This window comes from Oncorhynchus gorbuscha, linkage group LG02 (genome assembly GCF_021184085.1).
Source record: "Oncorhynchus gorbuscha isolate QuinsamMale2020 ecotype Even-year linkage group LG02, OgorEven_v1.0, whole genome shotgun sequence".
Taxonomy (NCBI): Eukaryota; Metazoa; Chordata; class Actinopteri; order Salmoniformes; family Salmonidae; genus Oncorhynchus; species Oncorhynchus gorbuscha.
Genome location: NC_060174.1, coordinates 52,374,931 through 52,390,461, shown reverse-complemented (window position 1 = coordinate 52,390,461; position 15,531 = coordinate 52,374,931). Strand labels below are relative to the sequence as shown.

Here is a 15,531-nt window from a genome sequence, read left to right as displayed (position 1 = left end):
AAGTCCAATAGTCAATCCGGAGACATGGAGACACTCAGCCAGGTGAAATTAACCGTCCCGTGGATACAAAAGGGTAATGAATAATTTATAAACCTCTCTCAGTAAGGGAATTGCCAGAGCCAGGAAAGCCAGGGTATCACGAGGAGATGAGAGTGGATTTAAAACAGAGTTTCTTGTGTCTCTGTGGTTATGCTTTATATTACACCTTCTATCTGGCTCTAGATTACACTCTTCTCTATCATACTCCACTTAAGTGGAGAACAGGTAGGTGGCAGGTAGCTTAACGGTTTAGAGTGTTGCTGGTTCAAATCCCTAAGCCAAGTAGTTGGATAAAAAAAATCTGCCAATGTGCCCTGGAGCAAGGCACTTAACCCTAATTCTGGGTTTTCCAAACTTGGTCCTGGGGACCCCAAGAGGTGAACACTTTGTTTTTTGCTCTAGCACTACACAGCTGATTCAAATAATCAACGAATCATCAAGCTTTGATTATTTGAATCAGCTGTGTAGTGCTAGGGCCAAAATGTGCACCCCTCTGTGTCCCCATGACAGAGTTTGGGAAACACTGTCTTAATTGCACCTGTAAGCCTCTCTGGATAAGATCGTCTGTGGATAAGAGCGTCTCTGCTAAATGACGAAACATATATATTTGTATTTTTTTAGGCACAGAGAACAGAGAAGAGTCTGCTCCCTGTGAGCATGGCTGTTATAGTTACCACGATCCTTCTATACCTTCAGTGTACCAACTGGAGTGCCAGTCGGGTTGTTTTTTGTTGTTGACTGTTCTATTTGAATCATATTTTAACCCAGGTCTGCTATGGAGCATGAGCAATCAACCGTGCTAGGTCTAGGATCCAGCTGAAACAGCTCTACCCATGCGAGGCGCACAGGTTGACACCATTTTCATACTACACATAGTTGCTGGAACTGTGCTGGAAAGGGCAACGTGAAAAAGAAAACGTCATAGCCAGCACAGCCTTACCCATTGGAGGCACACGGCAGCTTTAGAAGGTGCTCTGCTCTTGTCTCCATCCAGATGATCTATGGATCTGCTCATCTGCTCTGCTATCTTTGCATTATTGATAAGGAGTGTGGTGAATGAGATTATTAATAGATTTAAAGTGGAACTTACAGCATTTGAGCAACATGTTATTAAAATCTGCTCATATACACCTCCATGAAGAATATGATAGACAAATGCCCTACTCATTTTCACATTTTTCATAAATTCATAGAATGTTTGGGAATTACATGTAGTAGGGCATTTGTGAACATTCTATAGCAATGTAGAGTGGGAAACCCGGCCTTGCATTTGGACAATTAATAGACAGACCACTGTCCAGGACCGGAGTCTTCGCAGACCGGTGCGCCCAAGCCAATCAGAGAGACAGTAGGCCTATATGCAAATAAGCTATTTGCAACAAGGGCTTGCCATCATTTCCTTTGAACTGGACTGTGTGTTTACAGGCAGTAGCAACTTTAGATCATTAGAACGCATTCGCCAAAAACCACACAATGCAAAGAAAACACAACGAATTCGAGTACCAGAAAAAGCCTTTGTTTTCACAAAAAAAAGTGCAACTGCGACCCAAACTGGTCATTGTTTAATTTGAAAAACTGGTCATTGTTTTATTCTGGAGAAGCTTTTCATCAAGGATCTCTCTGAAATTTGTTTCATTCATCTTTTCCCCGGTCCTAGTCTCTCAGTCCCTGCCACTGAAAAACATCCCCGCAGTATTATGGGGCCACCACTGTGCTTCATCATAGGGATGGTGCCAGTTTTCCTCCAGATGTGACGCTTGGCATTCAGGCCAAAGAGTTCAATATTGGTTTCATCAAACCAGAGAATCTTGTTTCTCATGGTCTGAGAGTCCTTTAGGTCCCTTTTGGCAAACTCCAGGTGGGCAGTCATGTGCTTTTTACTGAGGAGTGGCATCCGACAGGCCACACTACCATAAAGCCCTGATTGGTGGAGTGCTGCAAAGATGGTTGTCCTTCTGGAAGGTTCTTCCATCTCCACAGGGGAACTCTGGAGCTCTGTCAGAGTGACCATTGGGTTCTTGGTCACCTCACTGACCAAGGCCCTTTAGTATTTGTATTTATTTCACCTTTATTTAACTAAGTAGGCAAGATGAGAACTAGTTCTCATTTACAATTGCGACCTGGCCAAGATAAAGCAAAGCAGTTTGACACATACAACAACACAGAGTTACACATGGAGTAAAACAAACATACAGTCAGTAATACAGTAGAAACAAGTCTATATACGATGTGAGCAAATGAGGTGAGATAAGGGAGGTAAAGGCAAAAAAAAGGCCATGGTGGCAAAGTAAATACAATATAGCAAGTAAAACACTGGAATGGTAGATTTGCAGTGGAAGACTGTGCAAAGTAGAAATAAAAATAATGGGGTGCAAAGGAGCAAAATAAATATAATAAAATAAATGCAGTAGGGAAAGAGGTAGTTGTTTGGTCTGAATTATAGATGGGCTATGTACAGGTGCAGTAATCTGTGAGCTGCTCTGACAGCTGGTGCTTAAAGCTAGTGTGGGAGATAAGTGTTTCCAGTTTCAGAGATTTTTGTAATTTGTTCCAATCATTGGCAGCAGAGAACTGGAAGGAGAGGCGGGCAAAGAAATAATTGGTTTTGGTGGTAACCGGAGAGGTATGCCTGTTGGAGCGCATGCTACAGGTGGGTGATGCTATGGTGACCATAAGATATGAGATAAGGGGGGACTTTACCTAGCAGGGTCTTGTAGATGACATGGAGCCAGTGGGTTTGGCGACGAGTATGAAGCGAGGGCCAGCCAACGAGAATGTACAGGTCGCAATGGTGGGTAGTATATTGGTCTTTGGTGACAAAACGGATGGCACTGTGATAGACTGCATCCAATTTGTTGAGTAGGGTATTGGAGGCTATTTTGTAAATGACATCGCCAAAGTCGAGGATTGGTCGGATGGTCAGTTTTTTGTATGGTCAGTTACGAAATAGGAAGTCAATTCTAGATTTAACTTTGGATTGGAGATGTTTGATGTGGGTCTGGAAGGAGAGTTTACAGTCTAACCAGACACCTAGGTATTTGTAGTTGTCAACGTATTCTAAGTCAGAGCCGTCCAGAGTAGTGATGTTGGACAGGCGGGCAGGTGCAGGCAGCGATCGGTTGAAGAGCATGCATTTAGTTTTACTTGTATTTAAGAGCAATTGGAGGCCACGGAAGGAGAGTTGTATGGCATTGAAGCTTGCCTTGAGGGTTGTTAACACAGTGTCCAAAGAAGGGTGTCGTCTGCGTAGAGGTGGATCAGACATTCACCAGCAGCAAGAGCGATATCATTGATGTATACAGAGAAGAGAGTCGGTCCAAGAATTGAACCCTGTGGCACCCCCATGGAGACTGCCAGACCCTCCGATTTGACACACTGAACTATATCAGAGAAGTAGTTGGTGAACCAGACGAGGCAATCATTTGAGAAACCAAGGCTGTCGAGTCTGCCGATGAGGATGTGGTGATTGACAGAGTCGAAGGGCTTGGCCAGATCAATGAATACGGCTGCACAGTAATGTTTCTTATCGATTGCGGTTAAGATATCGTTTAGGACCTTGAGCATGGCTGAGGTGCACCCATGACCAGCTCTGAAACCAGATTGCATAGCAGAGAGATTCAAAATGGTCGGTATTCTGTTTGTTGACTTGGCTTTCGAATATCTTAGAAAGGCAGGGTAGGATAGATATAGGTCTGTAGCAGTTTGGGTCAAGAGTGTCCCCCCCTTTGAAGAGGGGGATGACCGCAGCTGCTTTGCAATCTTTGGGAATCTCAGACGACATGAAAGAGAGGTTGAACAGGCTAGTAATAGGGGTGGCAACAATTTCGGCTGATCATTTTAGAAAGAAAGGGTCCAGATTGTCTAGCCCGGCTGATTTGTAGGGGTCCAGATTTTGCAGCTCTTTCAGAACATCAACTGACTGGATTTGGGAGAAGGAGAAATGGGGAAGGCTTGGGTGAGTTGCTGTGGGGGGTGCAGTGCTGTTGACCGGGTAGGGGTAGCCAGGTGGAAAGCATGGCCAGCCATAGAAAAATGCTTATTGAAGTCTCAATTATAGTGGATTTATCAGTGGTGACAGTGTTTCCTATCTTCAGGGCAGTGGGCAGCTGGGAGGAGGTGTTCTCATTCTCCATGGACTTTACAGTGTCCCAGAAATTTTTTGAGTTAGTGTTGCTGGAAGCAAATTTCTGCTTGAAAAAGCTAGCCTTTGCTTTTCTAACTGCCTGTGTATAATGATTTCTATCTTCCCTGAAAAACTGCATATCACGGTGGCTGTTCGATGCTAATGCAGAACGCCATAGGATGTTTTTGTGTTGGTTAAGGGCAGTCAGGTCTGGAGAGAACCAGACCCTGGTTCTAAATTTCTTGAATGGGGCATGCTTGTTTAAGATGGTTAGGAAGGCATTTAAAAAAAATGAAAAATAAAAATTGATTGCTTAGTTTTGCCGTGCGGCCAGCTCTAGGAAGAGTCTTGATGGTTCCAAACCATTTAAGAATGATGGAGGCCACTGTGTTCTTGGGAACTTTCAATGCTGCAGAAATGTTTTGGTACCCTCCGGTGCCTCGACACGATCCTGTTTCGGAGCTCTAAGGGCAATTCCTTCAAACTCATGGCTTGGTTTTTGCTCTGACATGCACTGTCAACTGCGGGACCTTATACAGTGGGGCAAAAAAGTATTTAGTCAGCCACCAATTGTGCAAGTTCTCCCACTTAAAAAGATGAAAGAGGCCTGTAATTTCATCATAGGTACACTTCAACTATGACAGACAAAATGAAAAAAATCCAGATAATCACATTGTAGGATTTTTTATGAATTTATTTGCAAATTATGGTTGAATGCAGCATTGCTGTAAGATGTACTCAAAATGTATTGTAGCCAACCTAGCCTACTGCTCAAATCTTGCTCTAATAGGACTATATCAAATGTCAAACTCATTCCACGGAGGACCTGGGTGTCTGCGGGCTTTTGCTCCACCCTTGCACTTGATGTACTTAAGTAAGGAAAAAAACTAAATCTGCAGACACTCGGCACTCTGTGGAATGAGTTTGACACTGGCCTACATGTTTCTATTTTGCATTTTGTTGCAGGTTTAGTTTTTAGCTTATTCATTGTCGAGCTTTAAAAACAGAAGGCGGAATGCACAATTTCAGTAGCTTAGCTAGGACTGTGGCTTGTGTCTGTACACTTTCCCACCGCTTTGTGCTGTAAACAGGACACACGAAAGCAGCGCAATTGTTGAAGTTGAATTTACCTATGCAGGCTGTAATTTCATAAAGTATATGACTCAACGGTTGACTCATCTAGGCTCGCTTGTGTGTCCTATTTGGCCCATGTGCGCTAGCCTATTAGCCACATTATGACTGACTTGTGATCTTTGCCCTTGCTAGTTTGATTGTATTGACATTCCCAGCCTTAATTACAGTCACCCGTTTTTGTACAAAATATGGAGTAATTAAAACTGAAACGGTGCATCACGAATGGGTGGCAGCAGCAAACAATGTACCAGGCCGCTGTGATTTAAAACCTGATAGCAATATTTTTGGGACTACTAAAAAATGTATTGGTGAATTATATTAATTATATTATTCTGCCAAAAATGCCTTACTGTATCTATTTTTAAAACCTCTCATAAAGTTGGGGTTGAAGCATAAACTGGGAATTTGATATTTTTCACTGATATTATGATTGTGAATATTTCATATCTGCAAAGTAGTTCAAACACTGTCAGTTCCCCTTTAAATATTGATCAGCTCTTTCCTTCATTAGCAACATTACATTACCCTGCTGTGGCAAAGGAAGTCTTGTGCGATGGAAATTATGGAGGTATGTAAAAGAACAACATTGCATGACTATATTGTATGTATTAAGCCTGTCGTGTGTGTGTTGTGTGGTGGGGCTGGTTAGAGTACTGGGCACAAAACACTTCTTACGCAAAAACTTATGAAGCATCTTATGACGAAAAAGAAGATAGTTCATTGCAAGTGCAATTCCTCAACAGTTTTCTTATGAACTTCTCAAATATATTGTAACGACCCTGGGTTTATAAGCGCGGAAATCGACTCTGCCGCACGAGCATGCTTTTGTGGCACAGTTGATAGCACGCCGGACCTCGGGCTAGAAGGTCGAGGGTTCAAGACCTGCTCTCTGCTGTTTCCTTACAATATTCTTACAAATCTTCTTAACGTGTTTGTTGCTAGGCAACCGTTTCAACTAGCTATCTAGCTAGCAATGGCAATCATGTTAGTATGTCAGAAAACAGCCTATTTCTTAATGAGAACAATGTTCTAAAACATGTTCTAGGGTTTAAAATAATAAATACTGAACATTTCAGATCAAATTTGTGAATGAATTAAACATGTTCAATTGCTTTCATGAGCTTTTTCTCTCACTGCCTTGAATTTAAGACAAGGGTCATCAGGAATCAAGGCAAGACCCAAGTGCAGACTGTGTGAAGTAACAATGTTTATTGTAACAACAGGGGCAGGCAAACGATGGGTCAAGGCAGGCAGGGGTCGATATTCCAGAGTAGAGGCCAAGGTACAGGACGGCAGGCAGGGTCAGGTCAGGCAGAGGTCGGTAATCAAGAGGTGGAGCAAAGGTACAGGATGGCAGGCAGTCTCAGGGTAAACGGCAGGCAGAGTGGTCAGGCATGCAGGCTCAGAGTCAGGACAGGCAATGGTCAAAACCAGGAGGGCTAGAAAAAAAGAGACTGGGGAAATGCAGAAGCTGAGAAACAAACCGCTGGTTGACTTGACAAACAAGGCGAACTGGCAACAGACAAAGAACACGGGTATAAATACCCAGGGGATAAGTGGGGAAGATGGGCGACACCTGGAGGGGGTGGAGACAAGCACAAGGACAGGTGAAACAGATCAGGGTGTGACAAGGGTTTAGCTATCTTGGAATTTCAAATAATAAGAAATTAGATTCTTGAAAATAAAGTGAACTTTTTGCTAAAGAAGAAACATAAGAAATAGCGCAATAACATTTCCAATAACCTTTGAGGAATAACACGTTTGCTTAACTTAAGTCTATAGTTAAGGAAAAAATAGCAGTTAGCAGGATTGGTGGGTCCACTGCGGGACAGTTGAGCTAACGTAGGCTAATTCAATTAGCATGAGGTTGTAAGTAACAAGAACATTTCCCAGGACATAGACATATCTGATAATGGCAGAAAGCTTATTTTTGTTAATCTAACTGCACTGTCCAATTTACAGTAGCTATTACAGTGAAATAATACCATGCTATTGTTTGAGGAGAGTGCACAGTTTTGAACATGAAAAGTTATTCAAATTAGGCACATTTGGACAGTCTTGATACTAAATTTTGAACAGAAATCAGTCTAAAACTTTGCACATACACTGCTGCCATTTAGTGGCCAAAATCTGAATAGCATCTGGGCTGGAATAATACATTATGGCCTCTCTCTTGCATTTCAAAGATGATGGTACAAAACCAAAAAAAAGATTGGTTTTGTCTTTGTATTATCTTTTACCAGATCTAATGTGTTATATTCTCCTACATTCCTTTCACATTTCCACAAACTTAACAGTGTTTCATTTCTAATGGTACCAAGAAAATGCATATCCTTGCTTCAGGGCCTGAGCTACAGGCAGTTAGATTTGGGGGGTCCGTTCCTTAAGAGGTTTAAGAACCAATTTGTTCTTAAGAAGTTTTTGTGAATCTGGGCCCTGGACTGTGACAATTAAGGTAACCAGGTCGCAGTTGTAAACGAGAACTTGTTCTCAACTAACCTACCTGGTTAAATAAAGGTGAAATAAAATATAAAATAAATATTGTCTCCGTATAATGGAGTGATGAAGATGTATTAGATTTGTATGGTAGAAAGAAAGCATCTATTGGGGTGGAGAAAAAACCTTATGCTGTCTGAGGGCATCTAAGTGAGCTGTGGGGGACCTACAGTGCCTAGTTGGAGTTTACACACCCCTTGCACATTTTGCTGCCTAAAAATGTAATCAAAAGTTGATTGAATTAGATTTTGATTTTATTGATGTACACAACCTATTCCATATTTTAAAAGGGAAAGAAAAATTATAGAAAATCTTCCAAATTAATAATAAAATACAAAAACAAAGATGTCTTGATTGCTTATAACTTCACACCGTGGTAGAAACACCTTTGGCAGCCATTACAGCTGTAAATCATTTTGAATAAGATTCTACCAACTTTACACAACTCCTAGGGAAACATACAGTATACCCATTGTTTTAGTCCAAATTTCTCAAGATCAGTACATTTGGTTGGGAGTCATTGATTGACAGCAATTGTCAAACCTTGTCTGATTTACTTTTTGGCCTAAATTAAAAGCCACAGGCTTGGGTCAAATCCAACACTACACAACACAGAGTGAAATCCTTTGTATTTTCGAGTATTGTGGTGGCAGCATCGTGTTATGGGGATGCTTGTCACCAGCAGGGACTGGGAAGTTTATGAGGATTTGATTTAATCTGTATAAATAAAGCTTGATTTGTCAGGATCAAAATAAATATGAAAGGAGGAAAGCTCAGTTAAGAAGTTTGAGGATACCCTGCCTTCAGTCTTCTGAATACCTAACCCTGGGATTGCGTTTTTAATGCCAAGGACACACCAGAATGGTTTTCCAATAGCTGTTGAGTGTTCCTGGATGGTCCAGTCTCAGTGATGACTTAAACCTGCTCGAAAAAACTATGGTTATATGCTGCCCTAAGAGTTGTACAACGTTGGTAGAATCTTATTCAAAATCATTTACAGCTGTAATGGCTGCCAAAGCTGTTTTCACCAAGTATTAACTCTGGGGTGTGAAGACAAACTCAATCAAGAAATTCATTATAAACAAATTATATAACTGTTCTTTCACTTTGATAATGTGGAGTGCGTTGTGTAGATCAGTAGGAAAAACAATCAAATGTATTCCCTTTTTGGATTTCATTTTAAGGCAGCAAAATGTGAAGACTAGTGTAAGGGATGTGCAGACTTTCACTATGGACTGTAGGTCTATGTGGAGGATTATCTAGATTGTGTGATTATGTTATATGATAGAAAGCATCCAGTGTTGGCGGAGAAACCCTTAAGTTACGTTGTTGTGTAATACATTCTAAGTGAGCTGTAGAGGTCAGGTAGTGGGTGTGACATCCATCCGTTTGTCATAGCGATGCAGAACCACCAGGATTTCCTACAGATTAAAAGTGCCATCCCGTAAAACCCTCTCCTCTCTGCCTCTGTTGCTATGGAGGCCATGCTTGGAAACCCCATAGGACCTTCCGCCCAGTATAACAGTGATTGGAAAAAAACGTCTGGCCTGCATAATATCGCATGCTTGGAAAAATGCTGCTGTCCTAAAACTCATTGAAGAAACAAATCAATTATAGCCGTACTGTGAATTCCTGGTAGGCTGCATGGTCTGCTGGGAATAGTAGACTTAGAGGAAGTAAACCAGATATGTGCATTCAAAGGAGAAACACCCCACTGAGCACAGATGGCAGTTCATCTATTTTTGATTTGGTTGAGTTGTCAACTAGCGTGAATTCAATGTGAAAGTAATCATTGGATTTAGGTTCAAAGTTGGTTGGGAAAAAATGTGAATTGCCCTTACGTTGGTGACTATTTGCAAGTTGATTGATTCCAACATTGATTCCATTCAGACTTCCACATTCATTCAACATCATCACGTAGATTTTTTTGAATGGAATCAATGATGATTCAACCAGTTTTTGCCCAGTGGGACACACTTTGCTGAGTGAGTGAATGTATCTAACAGAGGAAGGATGTTCCTAACACCAGGTACTGCTGTGCTGCCTCCCTTTAGTGTGCTACTCCCTGTACTAAAGCCAGGTACTGCTCCCTTCCTTACATTTTTGATGGTAATGCTTGAATGCTACAACAGAAAATGGAACAGAAACTATGTGCACATGTGGTGTTCAAAACGTAATGCAAAGGATATGTACAGTACTAAATAAGTAACCAAATGAACACATTTCCCCTCAGGGATTACTAAAGTATTTAGCCTCCTAAGGGTGGTGTTGGTATACACTCCTCGAAAAAAAGGGTTCCAAAAGGGTTCTGCGGCTGTCCCCATGGGAGAACCGTTTTTAGTTCTAGATAGAACCATTTTTTTGGTTCCAGGTAGAACTCTTTTGGGTTCCGTGTAGAATCCTCTGTATAAAGGGTTCTACATGGAACCCAAAAGGGTTCTACCTGGAACCAAAGGGTTCTTCAAATGGCTCTCCTATGCGGACAGTTGAAAAACCCTTTTTTTGGTTCTAGATAACACCATTTTCTTCTAAGAGTGTACAGTTGTCCCATTTGTGCTTAGATAAGGATGGGACAGATAGTGACTACGCTCTCTGTAGCTGATGTGAGCAAGACCTTTAAACAGGTTCACAACATTCACAAGGCTGGGGACAATCGTCCCATAGCACTCACATCTGCCATGACATTTTTTGAAAGGCTGGTCATGGTTCACATCAACACTATCATTCCAGACAGCCTGGACCAACTCCAATTCGCCCCAACAGATCCACAGATGACTCACTTCCTTTTGCACTCCACACTGCTCTCTCCCACCTGGGCAAGAGGAACGACCTATGTGAGAATACCGCTCATTGACTACAGCTCAGCGTTCAACACCATAGTGCCCTCCAAGCTCATCACTAAGCTGGGACTGAACCATGGGACTGAACACCTCCCTCTGCAACTGGATCCTGGACTTCCTGATGGCCCGCCTCCAGTCCAGCTGAACGTGGACTACAGGAAATGGAGGGGCCGACCATGCCCCCATTCACATCGATGGGGCTGTCCTGGAGCGTGTCGAAAGCATCAAGTTCCACGCTGTCCACATCACTAACGATCTATCATGGTCCACACACACAAACACAGTTATGAATAGGGCACAGCAACACCTCTTCCCCCTCAGGAGGCTGAAAATACTTGGCACGGGCCCTCAGATCCTCAAAAGGTTCGACACCTGCACCAATGAGAGCATCTTGAATGGCTGCATCAGCGCTTGTTATGGCATCTGACCTCAAGGATCTACAGAGGGTAGTGCATATGGCCCAGTACATCACTGGGGCCGAGCTCCCTACCATCCAAGACCTCTATACCAGGCAGTGTTAGAGGAAAGCCCTGCAAATTGTCAAAGACTTCAGCCACCCAAGTCATAGACTGCTCTCTCTGCTACCGCATGGCAAGCGGTACCGATGCACCAAGTCTGGAACAAACAGCACCCTGAACAGCTGCTGACTTAAAGCCACAAGACTGCTAAATAGTTAACAAAATAGCTACCAGCATTGACGCATTTTGCAGAAACTTTTTTTTGACTCATCACATCACATGCTGCTACTGCTACTGTTTATTATCTATCCTGTTGCCTGGTTACTTTATTCATAGTTATATGTGAATGTCTGCCTCAATTGCCTTGTGCCCCTGCACATGGACTCGGTGCACCGTGTATATAGCTAAGTTATTCTTACTCATTCTGTATTTCTTATTCATTTTATTATTATTACGTGTTATTACTTTTCTATTATTAATTTATTTGATAATGAAATGTGGTATGAGCATTTCTCAATTAAGGTCCTCCGATCTCTTCAGTACAGTATACCTGATTGTGCCTGTTTGTTCAACATCAACGAGGTCTACAATGGCACTATTTTCAGTGGGGAATGAACTTCACATCTGTTAATCATTGTAGTCTCATGAAATTTGGTATTAATGATATTGAAAGTGAATAAATAGGGAGATTGAGGGAGCAGCTTGGAGACACTCTCCTGGCCATAGAGATAGTGTTATTAGTAATTCTATGGCTCTGGCGTGCAAACAGCTCACAGCCTGGAAGCTAGCCCAGTGACTTTGAAAGGACACAGATAAATGTGTCAATAAGCTATAAGTTGTGTGTTCCTCCACACCCTGCCAGCTAGCCAGTCACATTTTACTCTCTTTCTCCCCTCTCCGACTATATCTCTCTCCATCTCTCTCTCTCCCCCTCTCTCTCTCTCTCCCTACCTCAGCCACACCAATGCTTTCGATTGATTATTCATCATCCAGATTGAGTAACAAAACACTCTGTCCTCATCACCTATGGCAGATTTATACACCTGGCAATAAAAACATGTACAAGTAACTCAAGCAACCATGCCGATATGACAATGAGTGAATGAACTACAAAATTGAAGTTGTTAAAGGGAGGAGAAATGGGCAGCTGCTTTGGCCAAAGGACATAAACAACATACAAAGTGAATACATCCCAAATGGCACCCTATCCCCTACATGGCCCATAGGGTCCGGGTCAAAAGTAGGGCAGTATACAGGGAATAGGGTGCCATTTGGGAGAAACCCAGTATCTCAAGTGGGAGAAACCCAGTATCTCAAGGTGAGACAGTTTTCTGTCAAGAAACATTATGTACAACAGTGTTCACCATCATTGACAGAATGGTAGATGGTAAGTGATTTCATATTTCTGACAATAATTATTTAGAAGTAGGCTAATATTTGACTTATTTATATAATGGCACTTGTCATCTCCCGTCTGGATTACTGCAACTCGCTGTTGGCTGGGCTCCCTGCCTGTGCCATTAAACCCCTACAACTCATCCAGAACGCCGCAGCCCGTCTGGTGTTCAACCTTCCCAAGTTCTCTCACGTCACCCCGCTCCTCCGCTCTCTCCACTGGCTTCCAGTTGAAGCTCACATCCGCTACAAGACCATGGTGCTTGCCTACGGAGCTGTGAGGGGAACGGCACCTCAGTACCTCCAGGCTCTGATCAGGCCCTACACCCAAACAAGGGCACTGCGTTCATCCACCTCTGGCCTGCTCGCCTCCCTACCACTGAGGAAGTACAGTTCCCGCTCAGCCCAGTCAAAACTGTTCGCTGCTCTGGCCCCCCAATGGTGGAACAAACTCCCTCACGACGCCAGGACAGCGGAGTCAATCACCACCTTCCGGAGACACCTGAAACCCCACCTCTTTAAGGAATACCTAGGATAGGATAAGTAATCCCTCTCACCCCCCTTTAAGATTTAGATGCACTATTGTAAAGTGACTGTTCCACTGGATGTCATAAGGTGAATGCACCAATTTGTAAGTCGCTCTGGATAAGAGCGTCTGCTAAATGACTTAAATGTAAATGTAAATAATGGGGGGGGGGGAAATCATTGCATTTGACAGATTGTGATATTTCATTGGGCTATTTCCTTTATAGTGTGTTTGGGTACTCTTGTTAGGAACATAGCATACCGTAATATCACATGAGTGAGCTTGAAAGTGTAATTGGTAAATTGTCATTACTGTTGAAGATTCAGTAATTGAACAATTAGGCTAATGGCCACACCCACGTTTTTACTGCAAAGCCAGCAATGCCATAAAGTATTATAATTTACTTAAAATGTCAAATCTATTGCAAAAGCATAAACTGCTACACTGATTCATTGCTTGATGCATGTTGATTGACTGCACTTCTTTTAAATACAGACCTTTGACATTGTACCAAGCAACAGCATTGGACACAGAGAACACAAATTCTTGAATTGAGAATGCCAAACTATAGGCTATTTTGCTAGGCTACATCGAAGTTCATTCGTCAGAATTTGACTAGAGCAATGTAAATTTAATAATTATGTAGGCCAATTTCAACTTTGAGACCCAAGTCCCTATTAACAAACCCTCTGCGTCTTCTTTTTATAAATACGCGCGGTGCAGGAAACAATAGCCTTTGCACTTACCTTGGGTTGATTGGAGCCGGATGTACGCGACTTGTCCCCCTCTTACTTCTCCACCTTCGTTTGGAGGGAAAGCAGAAACTGCCAAAGGTGATTCTCCGCAGCGTGGACCGGGTAACCCGAGGGTAACGTTATTTTCCGTTTTCAGTATTCTTTTCAGAAAGGGAAAGTGGTGTGTGCACTACCGTACATCTGCTGAGCTCGCTTGCCCGCCGCCCGGGATATCTGGGGGGAAATGGTGTAAAAGGGTTTGGAAACATGCGGATGATAAACATTACCGAGCAGAGGAGAAGAGAGGGAGCAGAGAGAGAGAGAGAGAGAGAGGGGGGTTCACGGTGGAGGAGGAGGGGTCGTTATTGCACCTGTCTTTCCACCACCGCACAACTCAGCTACAGTAGAGTATGGACTTACTTAACATCTCCACCCTAATAATGCTGGTTTGTAATGGTCCTAGCTATTCCCACATGTTCTGTTTTACACAGATAGACGATTCAAACTGCATCGTTACGTATGTATCAGTAACCTGGGGATAGTATCCATGAGGTATAATATAGGTTAAGAATATTCCCTGCAACCGTATGTTTTCATCTCAAATCAATATAAAACAATGCTTTATGTGTTTGTCTATTAACATGGTTGTAAATAATAGTCAATATTCAAGACTGGTGCTTGAATCATAGAACTGACCACATTAAAATAATTATCTGCAACCATGTTTTATTTTTATTTTAAAAACCTTTTACTGCAGTGGGCTAAATCAGGGGCAGATGAAACAGAATAACTTTACGTCCGTCCCCTCGCCCATACCCGGGCGCGAACCAGGGACCCTCTGCACACATCGACAACAGTCACCCTCGAAGCATCGTTACCCATCGCTCCACAAAAGCCGCGGCCCTTGCAGAGCATTTACATTTACATTTACATTTAAGTCATTTAGCAGACGCTCTTATCCAGAGCGACTTACAAATGAGCAAGGGGAACTACTACTTCAAGGTCTCAGCCGTTTCACATCCGTTACACAGACACAGTCTTGAAAGTCTTTAAACTAATCTACTTTCAAACACACATGGTTATGGGCTTTAAAAAAGACCCCTGTACCATGTCAGATATATAGCTGAAATATATTAAATTTCGAGTTGGCATCCAAATATTTCACTTTTACATACATCACAGAAGACTAAAAATAAGACAACTTTTTGACTTAGAAACACCAGATTTACATCTGTTTCAGTATTTTATTAATGATGAAAATATGAATAACATTACCCCCGTGTGGCCAAAGAGGGCACTTTTGGTCATTGACTGCAGGAAAGGTTCTGCCGGTGATGGACCAGATTGAAAAGGTGTCTGCCTCTGTGGTTTCTCTCTCTTCCTGTGTGAATTCCTTCCTTCCTGTTGCGGTTCGAGGAACGTAAATCATTTTGCCCCTCCCTCCCTGATGCCTCCACCTTCATTTGTCTTTGACTCCTCTACCCAGCTAGGAGAGGAGAGGCGAGCCAGAAGTGGGACAGCAGCTTGCTGGACTGTCTGGCTACAGAATTACGTTTGGCATCATAACCTTGTGTTACAGTAGCTCCATCTTATGTTACAGTAGCTCCATCACAAATCACAGCCACTCACAGAGCAAGAAACTGAGAAATATGCCTGGGGTTGTTATAATAAGAAATCATACAGGTGAAGAAAGTTCATGTCTGTCTGGCTGCTCAAAAAAAAAGATGACCAAACAGCAAAATATGTCATTTCCCCATCCTTCTACGGGTTCTGGATCCTTTGCCAG

At 42.5% G+C, this 15,531-nt stretch overlaps 1 protein-coding gene across 3 annotated transcripts in view; it reads right to left on the bottom strand.

Moving 5' to 3' along the window:
- The window catches only part of shank2b (SH3 and multiple ankyrin repeat domains 2b), a 162,576-nt gene extending 148,555 nt beyond the window's left edge, over window positions 1-14,021 (bottom strand). For all 3 annotated transcript variants that reach the window (XM_046312842.1, XM_046312850.1, XM_046312857.1), the window contains exon 1: window positions 13,758-14,021. The gene's annotated coding sequence lies outside the window, so the exon portion shown is untranslated. The remainder of the gene's footprint in view (window positions 1-13,757) is intronic.
- Window positions 14,022-15,531: the final 1,510 nt, after the last annotated feature.